Source organism: Triturus cristatus, chromosome 12, assembly GCF_964204655.1.
Source record: "Triturus cristatus chromosome 12, aTriCri1.1, whole genome shotgun sequence".
Classification (NCBI taxonomy): Eukaryota; Metazoa; Chordata; class Amphibia; order Caudata; family Salamandridae; genus Triturus; species Triturus cristatus.
The window spans coordinates 93853294-93874326 of NC_140595.1; the positions used below are offsets into that span (position 1 = coordinate 93853294).

General features: G+C 45.2%; 1 protein-coding gene across 4 annotated transcripts in view; it reads left to right on the top strand.

The window, feature by feature from the left end:
- The window catches only part of SEMA6C (semaphorin 6C), a 341729-nt gene that overhangs the window by 17131 nt on the left and 303565 nt on the right, over window positions 1-21033 (top strand). The gene's annotated exons all lie outside the window — the stretch shown is intronic.

Sequence of the window (21033 nt, forward strand, 5' to 3'; positions counted from 1 at the left end):
CACTGGCAAAGCCCAGTACATCAACGCATGGCTGTTAAAGGTGAGGTCTACCGGATTGGCCAAGTAAACGCATACATACATTGTAGATAATCAACATAAAAGAAAGAGCTACAGGGCTGGCTCCTCCTCATGAACTGATTGTAAACACATGCGTGTTGAACGCGCCCTACATGTTAAACCGTTTTCAAATGTAAATTCTACTCAACCACTTTTATCCCTTCAAAGACAATTTGTACATGGGGTCTCTGTTTCACATTTACCATGTAGCTTTTAAAAACGCGATGTGAGGGTATCGATGCATTTACATTCCAAGAAATAACTTATTAAATACATGCATAGACGCCAGTAATGTGAAACTGAACCTAGTGCTTTGATCTGCCACATTATATAAAAGCTCAGATCATGAACTACACGGGTATGGTCGGGGGTGACGTGGAATATGGAGGAAAGTGCATCCGATCGAACACGAGGGGCTGAGGGTGCAGCGAAGTGGTAGCTCAGACCTTTATTTTTATATAGCGAGAACTCGAACCCAAGGTATCGGAGCGCTTTACATGAGCGCCAGTTGCGTTAGACTCATTCATTTTGTTAGGCACAGGGAGATTAAGTGATTTGCCCAGAATCGCAGGATGTTGAGCGTCCCTGCCTAGACTCGAATCTGATTTCCCAGCTTCGAGGTCGACCACTCTAGCCGTTAGGCCACATCCTCTGCAGATTATCAAACACCTTACCAGCACAAGCTTCCCTCTTGAGCCAAAGCAAGCTTGATGTGACTGTTCGCATTACAGATAGCCTTCTAAACCTAACTAACATATACCATCCGTTTATTTAATAAACTTAACAAGTTGAGTTTTTCAGACGTTTCTCTTCGGAAGACCACAATCTTTTCCGAAGCACGTCATTCTTGGTGGCCTGTTTCTCTTCCATTACCTGCGCCAGAGGGGAACGCCAGAGCCTGCAAGGAGTCACAGCTGGAAACCGTGCCCCCCATGCCACCTTCACGGCCCTCTTCATGCCCTGAGAACAGCTGGGGAGGCCGCCGCGCCCAGTGCCCCGGGGGCACGGCTCAGCGTCCACGGACGGCAGGGAGGCCCGCCCCTGCTCACGCGAGCAGAGCTGCAGGCCCAGGCCGCGCAGAGCAACAGGAAACGCCTTTCCTTCCGGACTAGACTCACACAAGCTGCCCGGGGGCGGAGCCCTGCACTGTATCCCCTGCTGGCATGCCCCTGGGTGTAGGGTCACACAAGAGGGACTGCTGCCAGCCTTCCCCCAACTCCTGCTAAGGTCGAATCAACCTTCAAGCAAGCGCCTCGAAATTCAAGCACCCTCGAGGCTGTGGAGGCCAAAACCCCTGCTGCCAGCCGCCACGGGCTGGTAATGCTGCTCCAGGCTTGGCACGCGCTGAACTTAACGAACCTCCCACCTCGCGCTGGGCATTCATTCCTCGGTGACCTCATATCCGGGCCCCCTGAGGGTTTTCACTTATCCACATCCTCAGAGGCTGCGGTAATAAACCCAAAATCCACTAGAACGTAAAGTTTTGGAAAGTTATCCCCGGACGGCCGCTGTGATTTAAATTGAAGCCTGGGTTTGTTCGAGATACAGGGGGTGCCAAAGTGGAAATTGAGCAGTCCAGCAGCGGGGGCTAGTGCGGGTCTGCAGTTCTACAAGACCTGCTGTTCACTTGTCGACCTAAGTGACATCAGAGGATCTTTAGAGGCAGCATGGAGCCCGGAACCTTTTCTTGTGCCTGTTCATGTTTTCCGGCCTCTATAATATTACAGAACTAGTGGGCAGGATAGTCCATAAACACCATCTTTTTTTTGGACATGCTGCACTTGCCAGCCTCCATGCATCGCTGGTTCCTAAAGGCGGAGGAAGCAATCCGTCATCTGGAGCCTTCTCTCCGGCATGAGGTGCTTGCCAGCCTCCATGCATCACTGGTTCCTAAAGGTGGGGGAAGCAATCCGTCATATGAAGCCTTCTCTCCAGCATGTCGTGTTTGCCAGCCTCCATGCATCTCTGGTTCCTAAAGGCGGGGGAAGCAATCCGTCATCTGGAGCCTTCTCTCCGGCATGTCGTGCTTGCCAGCTTCCATGTATCTCTGGTTCCTAAAGGTGGTGGAAGCAATCCGTCATCTGGAGCCTTCTCTCCGGCATGTCGTGCTTGCCAGCTTCCATGCATCTCCGGTTCCTAAAGGCGGAGGAAGCAATCCGTCATCAGGAGCCTTCTCTCCAGCATGTCGTGTTTGCCAGCCTCCATGCATCTCTGGTTCCTAAAGGCGGAGGAAGCAATCCGTCATCTGGAGCCTTCTCTCCGGCATGTCGTGCTTGCCAGCTTCCATGTATCTCTGGTTCCTAAAGGTGGTGGAAGCAATCCGTCATCTGGAGCCTTCTCTCCGGCATGTCGTGCTTGCCAGCCTGCATGCATCTCTGGTTCCTAAAGGCGGAGGAAGCAATCCGTCATCTGGAGCCTTCTCTCCGGCATGTCGTGCTTGCCAGCCTCCATGCATCTCTGGTTCCTAAAGGCGGGGGAAGCAATCCGTCATCTGGAGCCTTCTCTCCGGCATGTCATGCTTGCCAGCCTCCATGCATCTCTGGTTCCTTAAGGCGGAGGAAGCAATCCGTCATCAGGAGCCTCTCTCCGGCATGTCCTGCTTGCCAGCCTCCATGCATCTCTGGTTCCTAAAGGCGGAGGAAGCAATCCGTCATCTGGAGCCTTCTCTCCGGAATGTCGTGCTTGTCAGCTTCCATGCTTCTCTGGTTCCTAAAGGCGGAGGAAGCAATCCGTCATCTGAAGCCTTCTCTCAGGCATGTTGTGCTTGCCAGCTTCCATGCATCTCTGGTTCCTAAAGGCGGAGGAAGCAATCCGTCATCTGGAGCCTTCTCTCCGGAATGTCATGCTTGCCAGCTTCCATGCTTCTCTGGTTCCTAAAGGTGGAGCAAGCAATCCGTCATCTGGAGCCTTCTCTCCGGCATACTGAGCTTGCCAGCCTCCATTCTCTCAGGCAGGCATGTGTGTAGTGGCGGGGTCGGATCGCTAACGCGGACACTCGGGAAATGGCTGAAGGGCGAATAGTCGAGTTCTAGCTGTGGGCTGCTTTTTTGGGCAGCCTGGGGGCTGTCTGTGCTGTTAGGATGCCACCAGCTGCCCAGTGGGTGCCTGAGTGGCCTTTCTAGAGGCAGATGGGTGGAGGTATCACTCTTTTTCTCTCGCTGGACCGGCCCATTATGTATGCTGATTGAGCGGGGGCTGGGGGCCTGAGCAGAAGTGGTCTCACTTGCATTTATGTGACTCCGCAGTGTGAACTAATCTGTGCATTTTTTTTATCCAAGTGAAGTTAATAAAACATGCCCCCCGCCCCCTTTCTTTTCATAAAACTTCACTGAAGCAGTGTTTTGTGTAAAGACAATACGGAAATGAGGGCCACTTTTTTTTTATGTGCCCGGTCGATTTTTGATCCCAATCCAACCCTGTGTAATGGCGTACATGCCAGCTTCTGTGGCATACCAAGACACTTCCCTTGTGCAAGCAGTGTATATGAACACCCAAATGGTATTGCATGTTCTTTGAGAGGTGGAAGCAGTCTGTCAGGTGGAGACTTCTTTCCGGCATGCAGTCTTCATGCCAGCTTCCACGTATAACCTATTCTAAGAGACCGTGACATCTGTCTGTCAGCTGAAGACTTCTCTCCATCAACAGTCTACATGCCAGCATCCGTGGTATCACATGTTCTTAGAGAGATGGTAAAAGTATGTTAAGTTGGGCCTTCTCTCATGCACACAGTGTACATTACATGCCAGCTTCCCTGTATGACCAATTCTAAGAGACAGTGACCTTAGTCTGTCAGCTGAAGACTTCTCTCCATCATGCAATCTACATACCATCATCTGTGGTATCACAGGTTCTTAGAGAGATGGTAAAAGTATGTTAAGTTGGGCCTTCTCTCAGGCGTGCAGTGTACATTACATCCAGCTTCCATGTATGACCTTATCTAAGAGACAGTGACACCAGTCTGTCAGCTGAAGACTTCTCTCCATGCGATCTACGTGCCAGCATCTGTGGTATCACAGGTTCTTAGAGAGATGGTAGAAGTATGTTAAGTGATGCCTTCTCTCGGACATGCTGTGTACATGCAGCTTCCATGTATGACCTATTCTAAGAGACAGTGACAAAAGCCTGTCAGATGAAGACTTCTTTCTCTCCAACATGCAGTCTACATGTCATCATCCGTGGTATCACAGGTTCTTAGAGCGATGGTAGAAGTATGTTAAGTGGGGCCTTCTCTCAGGCCCGCAGTGTATATTACATGCCAGCTTCCATGTATGACCTATTCTAAGAGACAGTGTCTTCAGTCTGTCAACTGTAGACTTCTTTCTCTCCATCATGCAATCTACATACCATCATCCGTGGTATCACAGGTTCTTAGAGCGATGGTACAAGTATGTTAAGTGGGGCCTTCTCTCAGGCCCGCAGTGTATATTACATGCCAGCTTCCATGTATGACCTATTCTAAGAGACAGTGTCTTCAGTCTGTCAACTGAAGACTTCTTTCTCTCCATCATGCAATCTACATACCATCATCCGTGGTATCACAGGTTCTTAGAGCGATGGGAGAAGTATGTTAAGTGGGGCCTTCTCTCAGGCATGCAGTCCTATGTTCAGGCCTATGTGGTATCATCGGTTCTTAGACACCGTGGAATCAGTCCAGACACGTTGAGACTTCGCGTGCACGGAGGCCCACACGAAATACAGACTCTTTTTCCAGAAAGTTGGTCTGGTTTTTAATGTTCTTCTGCAGGACCCCATCTCCTAGTTTCTTTCTCTGTTTCCCTCATTATCCGGGCTCATACACCGCACTTACATGCCAATAGGGGCTGGCGAGAGCTATTCATTCACATTACGTATTGTTATGTTTTCCTGAAAACATCTGCGCCCACAGATTGCCAAATATTGCTAATGCAGAAGGAAAGTGCTCAGGAGCGGATGACATCAACAACATTGGCCGGAGTATATTCTATATGTAAATGACACGCCTGAGAGTTGCGCGCTCTGCGAAGAGGGAACACCTCATCCCTTCTCTGGTTACATCACACTGGTCCCTCCTCAGGCGTGTATTTAATAGCCAGACCGCGGACCTTGGCCGCGAGGCGGGTAACGCCTCTGTGCGCATGCGTGGAGACAGTACACGTGTAATATGTGTATACCGGACAGACTCACCCGAATTACAGTGGTAAACTGCAGTGTGTGACAGGCAGGATACCATCCTGTGTCACGTCTAGGGTCACATGTTATTTATGGTGATGCGGAAGGTTTTTGGTTGAATTGAAGGACAGGTGTTTTTAATTTTTAATCATAGTGTTACTTTACTATGGGGCTACATGCATTCTCTTTTCAGTTTGCCATTCAAAAAGGTAAACGTTTGAAGGGCCCTAGACTATTTTCCTTAAATATAAAAAAAATGACACAAATTTGCTGTTACATTGTTGCATTCGTTTCTGGTATTCTTTTTAAATACACAATGTTTGTTGCAACAACAATGAAAGTCCAATCAATGGGGACAGTCTATGAAAACAGCAGGAAAGTACAGGGGGGAGATCTCAGCCTCCACAGTGAATGTACTTTTTCTTCCTTTTATTTTCACAAACTTCTCCATGGTGGAGGATTTTTCACAGCAGAAATGGGACCCCCTGTGCAAATGCACAACTTTCCTTAATCTCTTTTTTTAATTTTTCCACTGAGTAAATATGTTTTTCCCATGAGAAAGCCCCTTGCCTACACCCCAGCACATATGTGAGACAGTATTGATATGAGCGAGTACACAGGTCCAGAAGATGGTCCGTGGAAAATGATGTAACAGACTGAAACAATGACAGACTTGACCGATTGGACAACTGAAATGAACGCCTTTCAGTATCCTCTATTATTGCAAAACCTTCAGTTGTCCAACAGTATAATTTTTGTTTAACGGTTGTGTATGTAAATGAGTTGTGTGTCTCTGATAGGCAATGTCAGTTGCAAGTCCTTTCTTGACTTTCACAAATCAGTACATATGCGAGTTGATATTTTTGCAACAAAGTTTATTTAGCACATCAACATTTTCATTGACCTGTGCTTAGTGATGGTTATGAAGTAACTGATTTGGTAAGAGTCTCCAGTGGCAGTGCTTTCTTCTTGCACTCCACGTGTTTACAGGTTTACTCTCTTCCCTTTTGTATTTATTCTTTCCACACTAATGTTGTGTGCCAGTCCAAATGTGATATTACATCATTGGCTTCTGCATAGCACACAGTGGCTGAGGTTTCCAGTAGCCTGGAGTCGGATGTAGTTTGTGAAGTTAGTTGTGCCATCTGTCCCGTGAATTCAAAAAGTACAATTGATGGACAGAATGCAGAACAATGTCATACATTCACCCCAGTACTGAGACCTGGGCCTAAAGCCACCTTTTTTTCTGCTCCCCATGCCATTCCAGTTTGAACCCAGCCATATGTAAATCAGTCTTGACCCTGTGCCCAATGGGAACAGTCCAGCCCGAACTGCCAGGCCAGGTCCTCCCTGGACTGGAAACAAGCATCCTGGGAGTGTGAATTGTCATGCTCGATTGTAAGGGTAGCGTCTCCGCTTCAATTTACTCTGGGTGAATTTTGTCCATGTTTGATGTGCGATACAGGATTTTTGCACCGAATCAGTTCGAGATTTCATAGGTTAGCAGGAATGCCCGGCAGAAGAATATGTATCTGGAAATGTGTTGTAGTGAGTGCTTTTAAGCACCGTATTTGTTCATTAATTGATATATTTAGGCAGCAATGGGTGTATATTAGTTTTGTCTAAATGTTCACTTTTGTATGATAATGCTCTGTGATTCCGGGGCGAGATCTGTTGCGAACACAGTGTTAGCCAACTGGAATTATGCGGCAGGAGTGGGGCCAAATTATGCGGTAGGTTTGAGTTCAACTTTGCAGAGGGCCTTCCACTGCACAGCAACACGCGACGCTGCATTTTTAGTAATGTTTGAAACTTTTGAGCTGCAAAGCATTAAAAGAAGAATCTGTAGATTATGTGGCAGAAGGATTATGTGGCACATCTATAATTATGCAAAAATTGCCACGGCCGCACAATCTCATAATTCCAGTGGCCCTGACTATATGGTAAATCCATCTGTGATGTATTGGATACAAATCCTAGTTCTGGCCAAGCCCTCTTGCAGCACTGTCCCCTCACGACGAAGTCTCCTATCTTACCCACAAGACACCGGTTCTCCAGTCCTTGTACAATAGCAGACACTTAGTAAGCAATTAAATTTAAATTTAGATCCACAGCCAGCATCAACTCCCACAAGTGTTAAGAGAAATAATTAAGGAAGGAAGAAAAAAACCTTGCCAACCGCAAGGCCGCAACGTGTCTCAGCAGAGCCGGCGTCAGATGCCAGCGGTGGTTGTTTGCTCACCGCAAATTAATGCAGTTCTTTGTCTTGGAGAAAATGGGAGATTCTTTTGTTGAACACGAGTGTGGGTGTAAACGATGGTATGTTTAGATCCTCGTCCTTAAGGGGTAGGGTTTTTTTTAATTATTAATTGAGAGTATCCTAGTATCCTGCTGCATTGAGGCGAGGCTGTTTCCATACTGCATTTTCCTGAGATTTTTGAGGGATCACAGGATTTAACAAAAGAGACTGTACTAATGGACCCCCACCACACTGTTTTTATCGTTGATTACCGCTTGGGTGGCACTTAACGTGTCATTCCTCCCGTAGACCCAGGTGTGACTTAAGAAACGTTTGAGGGATCCAGCATGAACCAGAGTCTGATAGATTTTGCAAAGATGTGTGATCACTAGGGCGAGTATGTCGGTCTTAATGAGTTGTGAGTTTTTGGTGGGCGAGACCAGAGGGCTGTACCAATTTACCTCCATATGTCTTGGTACCGATTGATGAGCAAATTTATATGCGGCTGATGGTATTAAGTACCGTTGAATGCCTTAATAGAGCATCGGTTTCATATTCATGATATATGGGGACCTAGGTCAACATCGCCACATTTCCAATGCTCTTAGGATCTTATTACAAGTCCTGAATTACGAGTGTCGCGTTCAGTACTCATCCTCCACCTGCCCAAATTACCAATACTGTAGGCATTGGTAATTCCAAGAGAGGTGGAATTCATACGTGTAACCTGATCATATCTGCAGTAATGTGCCAGTGCTCAATTGGTATAAAAATAAGTGCCAGGGCCCTCGTCAGGAGGCCACTGCAGCTTGCAAAACACATCGCCCCTGCCAGCGTTGCCAATGATAGTAACAACACTACTAATAACCATCACACTCCTACAAGTGTAACAATTCAGGCTATTTCAGACCCCAACATTATAAGGGTGGCTTAGGTGGCAGTTATTAGTCATTTTTAAGGTATATTGATTTAATAATTAACTGTTGTCCATCTCATCTCTAAATTAGCCATACAGCACCACCATGTGGCAGATTGTCACAAGCACCGGTGTTGACAATTAAGTGCCGGTGCTGAGCACCAGAAACCACCGGCTCAAATTTAGCCCCGGGAATCCAACATATGATATTCCCTGAAATGTTTCAACCCCTACGCAAGTTTCAAACTTAATAAAATGTCAGGGTTGAACGCAACAGATCTCGGGGTGTCAGGAGGGAACGTAACTGATAATCTAGATTGGATCTGTAACTTTGATCAGCTACGGGCCCCATCATAAAAACCGGGACACTGGGAATAAGCCCCTTTTCTTGATAATAAAAGTATAGTGCTCCCCTTTACTCCACAGTCGTCCTGGATTTACATTGGGGTTTAGGGTGGGGAGGGTTCACATGGCCTTGGTGGGGTCCGGGGTGTGGGAGACGGGCAGCTGACGATCTCTCTCCTATTTTATCCCAAACTCTGCTCCCCGGACCTCTGAGGGAATTGCCTCCTGGAGGGCGGGATGCAGTGTGTGTTGCAGCCGCCACCAACGCAGGATCCATCCTCTCCACGCGGAATCCATAGCAAACCACTCTGAGTTCATATTTTTTGTGAAACTCTATTAGCAATCATATGAGACTTAAAAAACAAAATTGGAATATAAAGCTGATTTATAGTCTTGCACTACTTCATCACAACTTAACTCCTTCTCGTCGCAATCCGTTTTATGACCACAAGCGCTGAAAACCTCTTGTGTACAGCTAATACAAACCAGCATTGATGAAGCCAATAGCATTCACCTATGTGAAATCTAGTGGTGTTGTCAATTTATTTTGGCTAAAAGTGTAGAAAAAAAGTGTTAGGACTCGGTCCAACGCAGGCTGTGTCATGGTGACTTTTTTTTTAGCTGTACAACATGGCGAAAAAGAAACATTGAAAAAAGCCAATAGTTCTTGCATAGGCAAGTCTTAGTGGCTTTGACAAGGCTTGTTTTCCCTGGCCAGAGGGACGGGCAAGCAGAAAAGCAGCAAGGGGGAGGGACAAGCAAGAATACTAGAGGGGGCAAAGTGGGTTGGCAAGCAAAAACGAGGGGGCAGTGCATGCAACGAAGGAGGGGTAGGGAATAAAGTACTAGGAACGTGGGAGGAGGGCTGCAGGGCAGGCAGCTATGGAACAACCGGGCAACGACAAAGGGACAAGAAATGGCGGGCAGCAACAACTGTGCGAGAAATAAAAGGGAAAGCAATAACAATGCAGAGGAAATAGGGGTGATTTGGCCTAAAACAGATGCACTCTGAAAGAGTGCTACAACTAAAATAAAAATACTTCAAAGTGCAGGAGCAGTGAAATGATACTAGGCACCAAAAGGAAGAAGTACTTGGGCCATGCTCCAGTGGAGGGACAAACACATATAGAGGAAGTGAGGCTGGCACGTGCTGACCAACAAGAAGCAAGGAAATGTGTGACAATGAAACCAACCAGTGCTAAGCAATGGGAAGGCTGTAAGCCCCCTGTAAGCTAAAAGATGTGTTACAAGCGACAATCTCTCAGGTGGGACCGTAAAACATAATTGACGGAGGAATATGTTTGTAAAGGGCTTGTAAATATGAGTCCCATTTTACTTACATGAATGCTGCGTACTATATTCTACTATGTTTCCAACTCTGTAGTGTGCAACCAGTACACAGAACACTTCAGCACATCGTCAGAGGTGGTAAGGACTAAAGAAATACACCTACCATGCCATGCCTTAGAGGGCTGGATGTGTTGGCCATTTGTTATTATTGACGAGTTTTCTCTTTTTTTCTTTTTGTTTTATTCTTCTTTTTTTTTTTTTTTTTTTTTAATTTTATTTTTTTTAAATATTTTTATTTTCAGCAAGAAGGGCACATTTATACAGCAAACATAAACTGGAGGTTTAAGGTTTATACATCAGGCAAAAACACATTAATAATAAGAAAAACATAAAAACGATAATTACAGACGAGTTTTCTCTTAAGCCTTTACATCCCCCTTTGCCATCAATTCTCCTCAGTGCGTGAGAGCTTGACAATAATTTTTACAACCTGTGTTGTCATTTGATCACCACCCCCAAACTCATGTTCACTGGAGACTGCCAAGTGTTTGTTTGTTATCCTTAACCGCCGCCACCCATGGAGCTTGTCCAAAGAGAAGGCCTATCAAATAAATCTACAGTGCTATGGCTCCCATGACGCCTAGTCTGCACTATATAAAACTGTACATAAATGCAGGGCTCTCCAGCTTCCACTCCTGTATGTGTTTGCTGCAGTTTGCAGCTCTCTGATCCCAAGGCTCACACGGTTGGACCTTGTGATGTCTGATCCGTGAGCACTGGACAAACGGACCTATTGTACTGCACAAAGGGCCTCTGTTCACCCTGGGAACTCCACCACCAACTCCTCTCGAGGAGGCTTGGGTGCAACCGGTAGCTGCTCCGCGCTTTGTAGGAGGCTGTCTATACCGGTTCATAAATACACAATCCTGTGAATTTGTGTCCACTATTAGTTCTGCTGCAAGGCTTGGAAAAACAGGACCCTAGCGGTAGAGCGTGGCTCCAAAAGAGACCTGTTCCTGTCAATCCCAACTTGAACCCCCAAAGTCTTTCAATAACCAAAGTGAGGTTGTCTGTTATTTGAACTTTCTAGTGCCAGATGGTGTGGGGATGCTACTGTGCGGGAGTGTACCGACACGCCGAACATGCCTGCGGCTGGGCTGTCCAGCGTAGGTCCAAAAGGGCCCTATCCACGGCACATTTTTCAAGATCACCACTGTCGATGTGAGTTTCTTTTCAGTGCCTTATTTGTAAAAGAGTTCCGGTGCCCAAAGCTCGGCTCTGGCGGCCCTATTGTAAATCAGTGCCCCGAATACACAGGTTGCGTAGTCTTGAATTCACCTCCGGCCTCTTTAATCCACTACCAGTCACTGCAGACCCTTTATCGCACTCTTGCTGGTCCCTGATATCTGCTATTGTGCTGATTTTTCCATCTTTCACTTCCTTGGGCTTTCATTTTGTGTGTTTTCCCCTCTCTTGCTCGCTGTTCATATATGATGAGGTAAAATAAGTGCTGGTGCCCAAAAAAGTGTGCCAGCAGGCCCCAACGGCTCAAGTCAAGCACTGTTTTATTTATATTCATTGTATGGGAGTGTATTTGACCTGGATATCCTTAAATGTTGGCATGGATCCATGTTTCCTGGACTTACGTTGGACACCTACCATCTAGAGTCTTCCACATGCTGCTCCAGCCCCATTGTTCCTCTCTACTGCAGAAGTGAATGTGCAGAGAAAAGTCTTCAGATAAATATCTTGCAGTCTTTGAGAAACTGGATTATTGTTTGGGGGTGTAGACTGCCCACCTCCAGGAATAATCACAACCCTGTCAGGATAAACCCTCAAAGTAATTTAATTAACCGAGCAGATGGGCCTACCTTAAATAAATGTGTAATGTATCTATGCAGTACCAAAACATTAAATATGTCAAAATGCAAAACAATATAAATCATAAACCAAAATAGAAAAATTGAGTAAAGTGTAATACAAAAAAAAAGACACAGTAATGACAGAAATCCAATAGGGGAACTAAAGATATGAATTTTTAAAGTTTTAAGTAAAAATAGCGCCAAAAAGCACAAGGTGCTGATGTCAGCAAATAGTCACATTAGACTGGGACGTAGGTGCAATATGAGGTTGACCGTGGTGGAGCCCTGGTCGGATACACCAGCCAGGCTCGTCATGTTCAAAGATTGTACCTTGTGACATAGTCTGTTAAATCCCAATCCGCCACAGAATGACAGTTCTGAAGCATCCCAGGACTCCAGGGGAGGGACTTGGAGACTCACAGGGTGTCGGGCAACCACAGAGGCCAGGCCAATTCCGATTGCCCCTGGTCAGCTGGGTACTTCCCGGAAACGGCCTCTTGCAGCTTGTTAGCTCTCTGTAGCCATACAGGAGGTCAGCTAACTGATCACTGGAGTCTGCTACTGTGTCCTGGATATAATAGGGAGCAGGTCCAGTCCTTCGGTGCTCCTTTCAAGTCATAGACAGCAGGTCTAGTCCTCTTCTGATCTTCCACTGGTCTAGAAATTGTTTTGAACTGGGTGCTTGGAAATGCCACATTTATGCCTGGCGCACAAGCTAGTTGCACAAAATGCAATGTGTCAGGGCATTTTCAGGATGCCGAAAGTCTTCGGCCACACTAAACTTGGTCTTTGAGGGCTGGGAATGTATGTGTGATGAGTGTACCGTGGTGAACCTAGTGTCTTCCAACATATTACACTAAAATCCAGTTTGGAGCAGAGTCTGTACCCTCAGCAAACCAAGACACAGATGGAAAAAGCAGGGTCCCCCTCAACCAGACTGTGGGTACACAAGAAATGTCTTAACATCCTGTTCTCTCCCTTTCTCGTGCGCCCAAAGTGTTAAATGTCAACCCAGCAGACACTGTAGTGTCAAAAAGTATGCCCATCTCACCTATCCTGTATATTCTGTGGAGTTCATAGGAGTCATCTTGCTAATTCAGGTCACACTATCGTTTGCTTCTGCAAACCATTTACACCATGTTTACACCAATTCAAGGCGAGTCCCTGAGTGAGAGAAGCTTGAGAGCCAATGCAAATCCATCGGGAACTTCAGAAAGGGGAAAAAGTAACTTTGTAAGATTTACTTTTCCTTAATATGTATTAAAAATCTCACTTCCTCATTGGTCCCAATCCCGAAATATGCATCGGTATATTAATCTGTACTATTATTTTCTACATAGGACAGCTAACTGCCATAGTGAAAACAGCTTTTTGGGACTTGCACTGCAGCGACATGATATTTAAATTATTAAATGTCCCACTTTTTATTACCATGCACCCTACCTTATGGACTACAGGGCTTACATAGGGTGACTTATTCATATTTAAAAGGGAGGTTTTCTCCGGTCATAAAGGGGGTTTCAACAGGTCCGTATGCAGTCCCCTACAGAGGTAGACCTGAAGCAATGTTTGCACTGCCACTATCATGGATGGCACAGTAGGCGATGTAGTCCACTAGTGGCATTTCACTTTCTGGCCCTTGGGTACATATTGTACCAGGTACTAATTAAGACTATGCCAATCCAACCATGTTTAAAGTGGGAACACAGGCACTTTACTAATGGTTAGCAGGGTAAAGTGAACAGTACTAACACCAGCAAAAATATAGGGTCAAGCAAAGAGTGAAAAATGTAGGGGCGCCACACAGAAAAGGCATATTTCCTACATAACCTGGTAATGGTTTTCTTACAGTGTACAGATCGATGCATGACTGGGCTTGTTTGCTATAAGTGAATCCAGGATTTGTAAAGCACGACAAACCACCCATGAGGGTCTTAAGGCGCTGCATTGTGGGCACGGAGATTGTAATTTGCCCAAAATCACAGAATGTTGAGCCAACGCGGAGACTCGAACCTTGTTCCCCCAGATCTGAATCCGGCAACTCTGGCCCTTACGTCACACCCTCTCTGTACACCTTCACACCTTCTCCACAAAAGGTCCGTTGCAGCCTGTTTCATATCCAATAATCAGGGAAGATTAAAAGTATGTGTCCTCTACGTTCATAGTCTTGTCCCCGTCCTCCGACCACCAACCCCACACCTGGAAGCTGCAAGCCGTTACGCCCGCATGAGAAAGCGCGGGAGAGCTGGGGAGTCCGCCAGCTGGAGCGGACGTGGCTCTAAACCAATGAAATGCAACATCCAAGAGATCAGGGTTTAAATTTACCACTTGCTGTATAATTACAGTGCAGGCAGATTTGCTTTATAAACTTTACGAGGCGAGCAATATAAAAATAAATGATTATCGGCAATGCAGCTGTAAACTAGATAAATACATGCTTTGGGGACGGTGACCTTTTCTGGACCGCGTCCATAAAACATGTCCGAAGCACCGAGCTGGGGATGCGTTTCAAGCATACTGTTTTAACACCCGCTCTAGGAGAAAAAAAAGACCATTGCAAATTTCTCAGAAGTAAACCTACCCAATTGTTCATTTGAGGACCAGCATAAGCCCTTTTTGTGATTTTTGGCAGATGTGTTCCCTTCAATCCCAACTTGATCCCCAAAGTCTTTCAATCATAAAAGCGAGGTTGTCCGTCCCTTGAACTTTCTGACCGCAGATGGTGTGAGGATGGAGTGCAAACTCTCCAGCCCAGTGGTGCGGTCACACCGCAATGACCTGCAGCTGAGTTGTCCAGCAAAGGTCCAGAAGGGCCCCGTGCTGACAGATATTTCAAGATATCCACTATGTATATGATTGTCCTTTACATTTGTTGTATGGGAATGTGTTTAACATGGTTATCCCTAAATTCTGGCTTTGATCCACTTCTCCCGGTTTTACCTTGGACGCCGACCACCTACAGTTTTCCGCTTGCGCCACCGCCCCTTCATTTCTCTTTACGTGGCCCAGGAACAACTCTAGGCTGTCAATGTGATGACCTCAAACTCTCTTTTTCAGTTCCATCTTGTGGACTAACTTTGTGTAAACCGTTTTCTAGACCAGACCGTTTCAGATTCTGTGGCCTCATGCCAAGTTTCCGCCACTCGAAATAGTTATGCATATAATTCTTTTTATTACTGTAATTGCTATAATTGAAACAATGAGCAGCAGTGGTGGGTGCTGATATTCACACATTTAACTCCACAGGCAGTGCTGAGAAACTAAAATGTTGATACAGTGCTCCTTGGCAAGTGGTGGTCCAAAGATCTCCCTGATGCCAGCTGGAGATCTAACCTACCTGTGGTCAGGAGCAATTAAACCGGCCAAGGCTTGGAGTCTGCCTTTGGCATACCCAATCACTCAATACTGGCCAGGATTCCAATTCTCAGGAAGGTGCAATAAATGGGCCAAGATCAAAAGGCAAATCGGAGTAAATGCTATTTGTTTCTGGCATGTTAACGAATCAGGTGTAGCCTCCCGCCTCTCCTCTGAATACGTGTAGGCCTAGTACCGAGACCCTTCCAAAAAAACTGTTGCCAAATCCGCCCGCTACACAAAGCCTTCCCCTCTGGCGGCTGCTGCACAGCGAGGGCTTCTAGCTGGAAAACAAATCGAAGAGGCTATTGAAAGCCGGTGATTGACACAAACACAGGGTAAAAGAGCAGCGGGCGCACAAGCGCCAGGCGCGAGTCGTAATAATGGTGATACCGAGGATAATAATGATAATACAGGAAACATCAAAACAGGGGTTTCTGCCATGAACAATGGCAGCCTTTTTTCCCCGGCCCGTCTGATGCCTCTGGTTTCCCCAGCAGGGTCTCTGAGAGTGGAGCCAGTTTCCATTAAGCGTATTCCGAGACACGCTGGAAAAGAGCTGAGAGGTCTTCTGATGACCAGGATTGTGAAGATGCATTTTAAGCAGCCAGAATTCAATAAGGGAACACTTTTTATCCCATTGAACCCAAAGCAGAGCTGTGACGTCCGCTGCGGCGGCGAACTCTGTCGGGCTGAACGGTCCTCAGGAGAAATAGGGAATACCTTGGTGTGGTGGGTCCCAGGGAGCTCTTTTGATGGATGTGTCAAGAGACCTATCATCAGCTGCCCACCCTGGAATTTCCATGAGGGAAATGCACACAATTTTCTTGTAGACACCACATCTTATTTATAGGCAGAGACTGTCCGACCCTGTGCTTCTCTGGATCTTTGCCAAAGCCTGTAGATGGGACTTTTCTCTTATCCTGTGGGTTCCAGATTGACCCGGCTGCATTTTTTAATTGCAGTGTTCTGAAGGTGCATGGTCTGATTCATTTTGTAGAGGCGTCCAATACTGAGGCATGTAACAGGATCAACCTTGCTGTAGAGAGTCCACCAATCTGGGAAGGGTGCAGTTAGTTCCATGTGGCAACAGAGAATTGGGACGACTTTGATCCATTCGTACTGGCTGTAAATAGAAAATAAAAGGACAGAGCAAAACATCAAGGCTAACCTATGAAATTTAATTATCTAAATCAAGCGAAGCTTAACAAGGCATGAAATCCCTTCATAATCATAGATGATTCTTTTATTTTATTTTTTTATTTGATTTTCTGCAAATCGGCATGCATCGTACATGGTTATACTGAAGATCTGTAGAAATCTTTAGTCCTGAAGAAGGTTGAGGATACCACCCTATCGACCGAAATGCATCAATTGTTTTTTAATCCTCAATCAGCCAAATACAAATGAAGTATTGTTTAGTGATTGTATAGTGATAATATTGGTGATGTGCAGCTTTGATAAAAGACTTATTGATGTGGATTTTTTTTAGTTCTTCCCTCGATGTTTTATGTTATGTGAAATGTTTATTTGTATGGCCAGATTTAATGTCTTGATTTTTTTAAAAATAAATTTATATATTGAGTAAAAGTGAGAATTTGTTTTTTGGCACGGGATTACACAATTTTGTTTAATGTGTGTATGTTGTGTTTTATGTATTTACACATAGCGTTTGGGGGGCCAATTGTTTTTTGAGATGCTAATTGTTATTGCTGTGACTCAGCAATTTATTCTTCAGAGCTGAATAACCTCCCTTTTAGAAAATAAGAGGCTGTTTAATATAGTGACATTTACCCACCATTTCAGAGCTTAAAGGCACTATGTAAAAACATTTTTTTTTAAAGTCGTGTTACTAGAGAGTTATCGTTATAACATTGTTATTGATAAATCTATCCCCGAAATGATAATTGCTGGATTCAAAGATACTTTGTGGATGAAAAATCTCTGTCAGTGATGTTGCTGCTAGGAAGCAAATGGCAACAGTAAATGGGCATAGAAAGTATTTGGATTTGGGCAAAATGCCATTACTGCAGTCAGAAAGATTTCAAGACCTAAAGATGTGTCCCTTGGATCGCAGCACTAAAATCCCCCGAGTCTAAGTGTGACTTCTGGTTCTCTGTTCATATCTGGGGACATAAGTGTTGCCTGCTAACTTAAGGCCTACTGAGAAACACTAGTGTGTCTTCTGGCCTAAGGTAGCCAATGGGCAGCCAGTAAGAGGCTGTAAGGGTGCCTGTGACATTTTCTGGTATGAAAATGATCATTTTTACTTTTTATATTTTTTTCTCTCTCTGAACTTTAGTAAGCCTCTTGGAAAGGTCAACAGTAAACAGAATGCTGCTTTTTACTGAAATAGCATTGGAATTAATTACTAGAGTAGCTGTGGTTTTGTAGTGAAAACATATCAACAAAACTACTGTAGGGAGTGTAAGGGATATTGCTTCACCAAATTACACTGGAATTATGCGGCAGGGGAGGGTCAGATTAGGCAGCAGGGTTGAGTACATTATACGGCAAGAAAAGGCAAATTATGCGGCATACTTTGTGACAGTATTACTTTATTATTTTGTCATTTTTACACTTGTTAACACTGGGCATTCGTTGCACCTCAGTAGTAGCAGTTTAACACACAACTATAGCAATAAGCTACAGAAAGGTGACCAGTCAGCCTTTGCCTTGGACCTTCCAGTGAACGGCAGCGCATGTCGCTACATTTTTACTAACCATTGAACCGTTAGAGCTAGAAACAAAAATGTATTTTGTTAAAATCTGCATATTTTGCAACAGATGATGGATTATGTGGCAAATGCGGCCAATCTACAGTTATTGGAAAATCGCCGCGGCCTCACAATCGCATAATTCCAGAGGCCCTGAATATAATGACCTCACATCTCTCTGGGATTTTTAAAGTCATTCGAAATCCTTAAGAATTGGTCAGCAAAGAGCATAAGAACAGAATTCTGGGATGAAGGAATATTGCGAATTAAGTAGATTGCTCTGTTCTCCGGGACCTCTTTGGACTCCGTTGCCACCCCTGCAGACCTGGCCGTTTTGGCCCAGTCCAGCCTCTGACGCGGGAGTCTGCCAGGAACATTCCGGCGCACGAGGACCGCGTGTCTGGAGCCTATAAGCGGCTCAGATTAGTGGAGTTATCGGCCTCCTGGGGTGAGCAGTGTCTGAAGGGAGAGAGCATTTCTAAGAAAACAAGTTCCATTTTTGGAACTTATTCTTGAGCTCCGCGCTAGGATATTTGACAGATTTTTGTTATTTCTCCCTCCCCGCTTCTCTCGGTGTGGGCTGTCCTGCTTGACGCAGGCCCCTCGCGCCTCCAACATGGCGCACGCCCAATGCAAGCGAGTTTCCTTACAGCGCTGGCCAAGAAGTGCTTCAGACCTGCACAGGGCTCTCTTTGGCATTTTACAGCAGTTTGGTTTGTAATGGGAACCTTTGTATGGACGCGAGGATAAACAACATTCGCCTTTTTTGGGGGGAAGTTTTATATAGCGCAAACTTGACCCAAAGGTATCAGAGTGCTTTACATGAGCACCGGTTACATTAAAGACAGACAGATTAATTTTTTGTTAGGCACGGGGAGATTAAGTAATTTGCCCAGAATCACAGAATGTTGAGCGTCCCTGCCGAGACCTGAATCTGGTACCTCCGCTTCAAAATTGACTGCTCTAGCTGTTAGGCTACATCCTCTACCCCCTGGCAGTGGTTTAAGATTTTCCAGTCTTAATCCACAAAGGAAAATTAACTTAATGTTTCATTTAAACCAAGTTGGTCTTCTGCTCCCCACCTCAGGCAATCTTAAATTGTGTGTGTGTGAGGTTAAATAACTCAACTGTAAGAAATAGGGTAACACCTGGCTTTTTAATGCTAAAATAGAAAATGGCTGGAACCGATGAAGGTGGCCTGGACCAGCCTGGTTGGTTACGCTACTAGTACTGAAGTGCCTTCCTATTTTCAGAGTTCTTTAAGGGTGTGGGATCAGAATATTGTCTGACACAAATACTGTGTCCTAAATATTGATTAGGGAAACATTATCACATTGGGGCTGAAGCTGTAAAAGGCTCTTCTGGGATACGCCTCTTAAATGAGCACAACTCTTGACCCAACAGTTGACCCTTCACCTTCTCCCCGGGGGTTTATGTCCACAGGGGCATCCGCCACCCTTCTTCTTGCCCCACAAATACATGTGCATACGTAGATACATGTATACCATCTTCAACACTGGTTTTGTCATTCCAGGGCAATATATCACTGCCTACAACATGGAGAAACCTGGCTTAATGGTTAGAGCGGTTGACCTTGAAGCTAGGGAACCAGGTTCGATTCTCAGCAGGGACGCTCAACATCTTGTGATTCTGGGCAAATAACTTAATCTCCCTGTGCCTAACAAAATTAATGTGTCCATCTGTCGTGCAAACGGTGCTCATGTAAAGCGCTCTGATACCTTCGGGTCGTGTTTGCGCTATATAAAACAAAAAAACGTTTCTTAACACTACATACAGCGTGGTACCAGGTTACCCAAAACACTGTTGATTGTGACACGGTCTTGTTGAAATCCGCTCTACAATATATAAAATACTAATTGTCAACCTTGGACAAGATATCGCTGCCTAGAACATACAGATTTATTTTTTAACTGACCTGGTGACAAGCTGAATGAATTCCAAAAGTGTCTCAACAGGCTCTTGTTTTGTTTATTTAATTATTTATTTATTTATTTATTTGAGAAGGTTTTTATAGCGCAAAGTGACCTTTGCAGATATCAGGCTACATCCTCTCCCCAAAGTGCTCTATCGGTTAGGGCGGTCGACTTTAAATCTGGGGAACCAGGTACGAGTCTCGGCAACGACGCTCAACATCCTGTGATTCTGGGCAAATCATTTAATCTCCCCGTGTCTAACAAAAATGAATGTGTCCTCATGTAATGCAACTGGTGCTCATGTAAAGTGCTCTGATACACCTGATATCGGGTTAAGTTTGCGCTATATAAAACTTTTAAAAACAAAGAAAAAACAACTTTGCAAGTGAACAGAGGCAAAAACATATAAAATAATAAACCTAGTCTATAGACCAGTCAAGGGAACATCATCGAGAGTGTGGTGACAACTCAGTGAGACAGTATGATATATGCTATGGCAGCCTCACAGATGGGGTGATGGCACCTTAAATGTTGCTATGAAGTGTATCAGAATAGACAAAGGCATACCAAGTGGGCATTTATAGTAGTGACTTAGTCTGAAGCTGAATATCACACAAAGAAGAGGGATAAAAACAAGTTTCGTGAAGACCAATGAGTGTGTGGGAGATACACCAATTTTGTAAAACTGCCCTCACACACAGCAAGCTGTGTCATGCTTTATCATAGGGCTGCTACTACACCTCCGCGCCAGCCAAACGCATGGAGGTGGAGCAAAAGGGGAGGGGGAAAAAAACCAAATACAACATACAAAATAATGTGGAGCCAACGGTGAGTTGAAGGTGCCGAACCAGTGATAAACAGTGATATAAAACCAATACTGGGAAAACCTTATTCCAATTTTAATGTTAGGTGTCCAGTATGGAGTTAAAAAAGATCAAGAAACGTGGGTGATAGGTTTGGAGAGCTTATAATGAGGTTCCAACCCCCCCACCCTGCATAAATGTCGACATGTTTCAGCCAGCACTAAATAATAACCCGGTTTTCCTCAGGACTTCTCACCACTGTAGTTCCCAGTTGTAGAAACTTCCTCCTCCCAATTTGGGAAAAAAGAGGGGGAAAAACACCTCAAGCGAGGTCTCTCACCTTTCGAGAGGAACCTGTAGTGGTTATA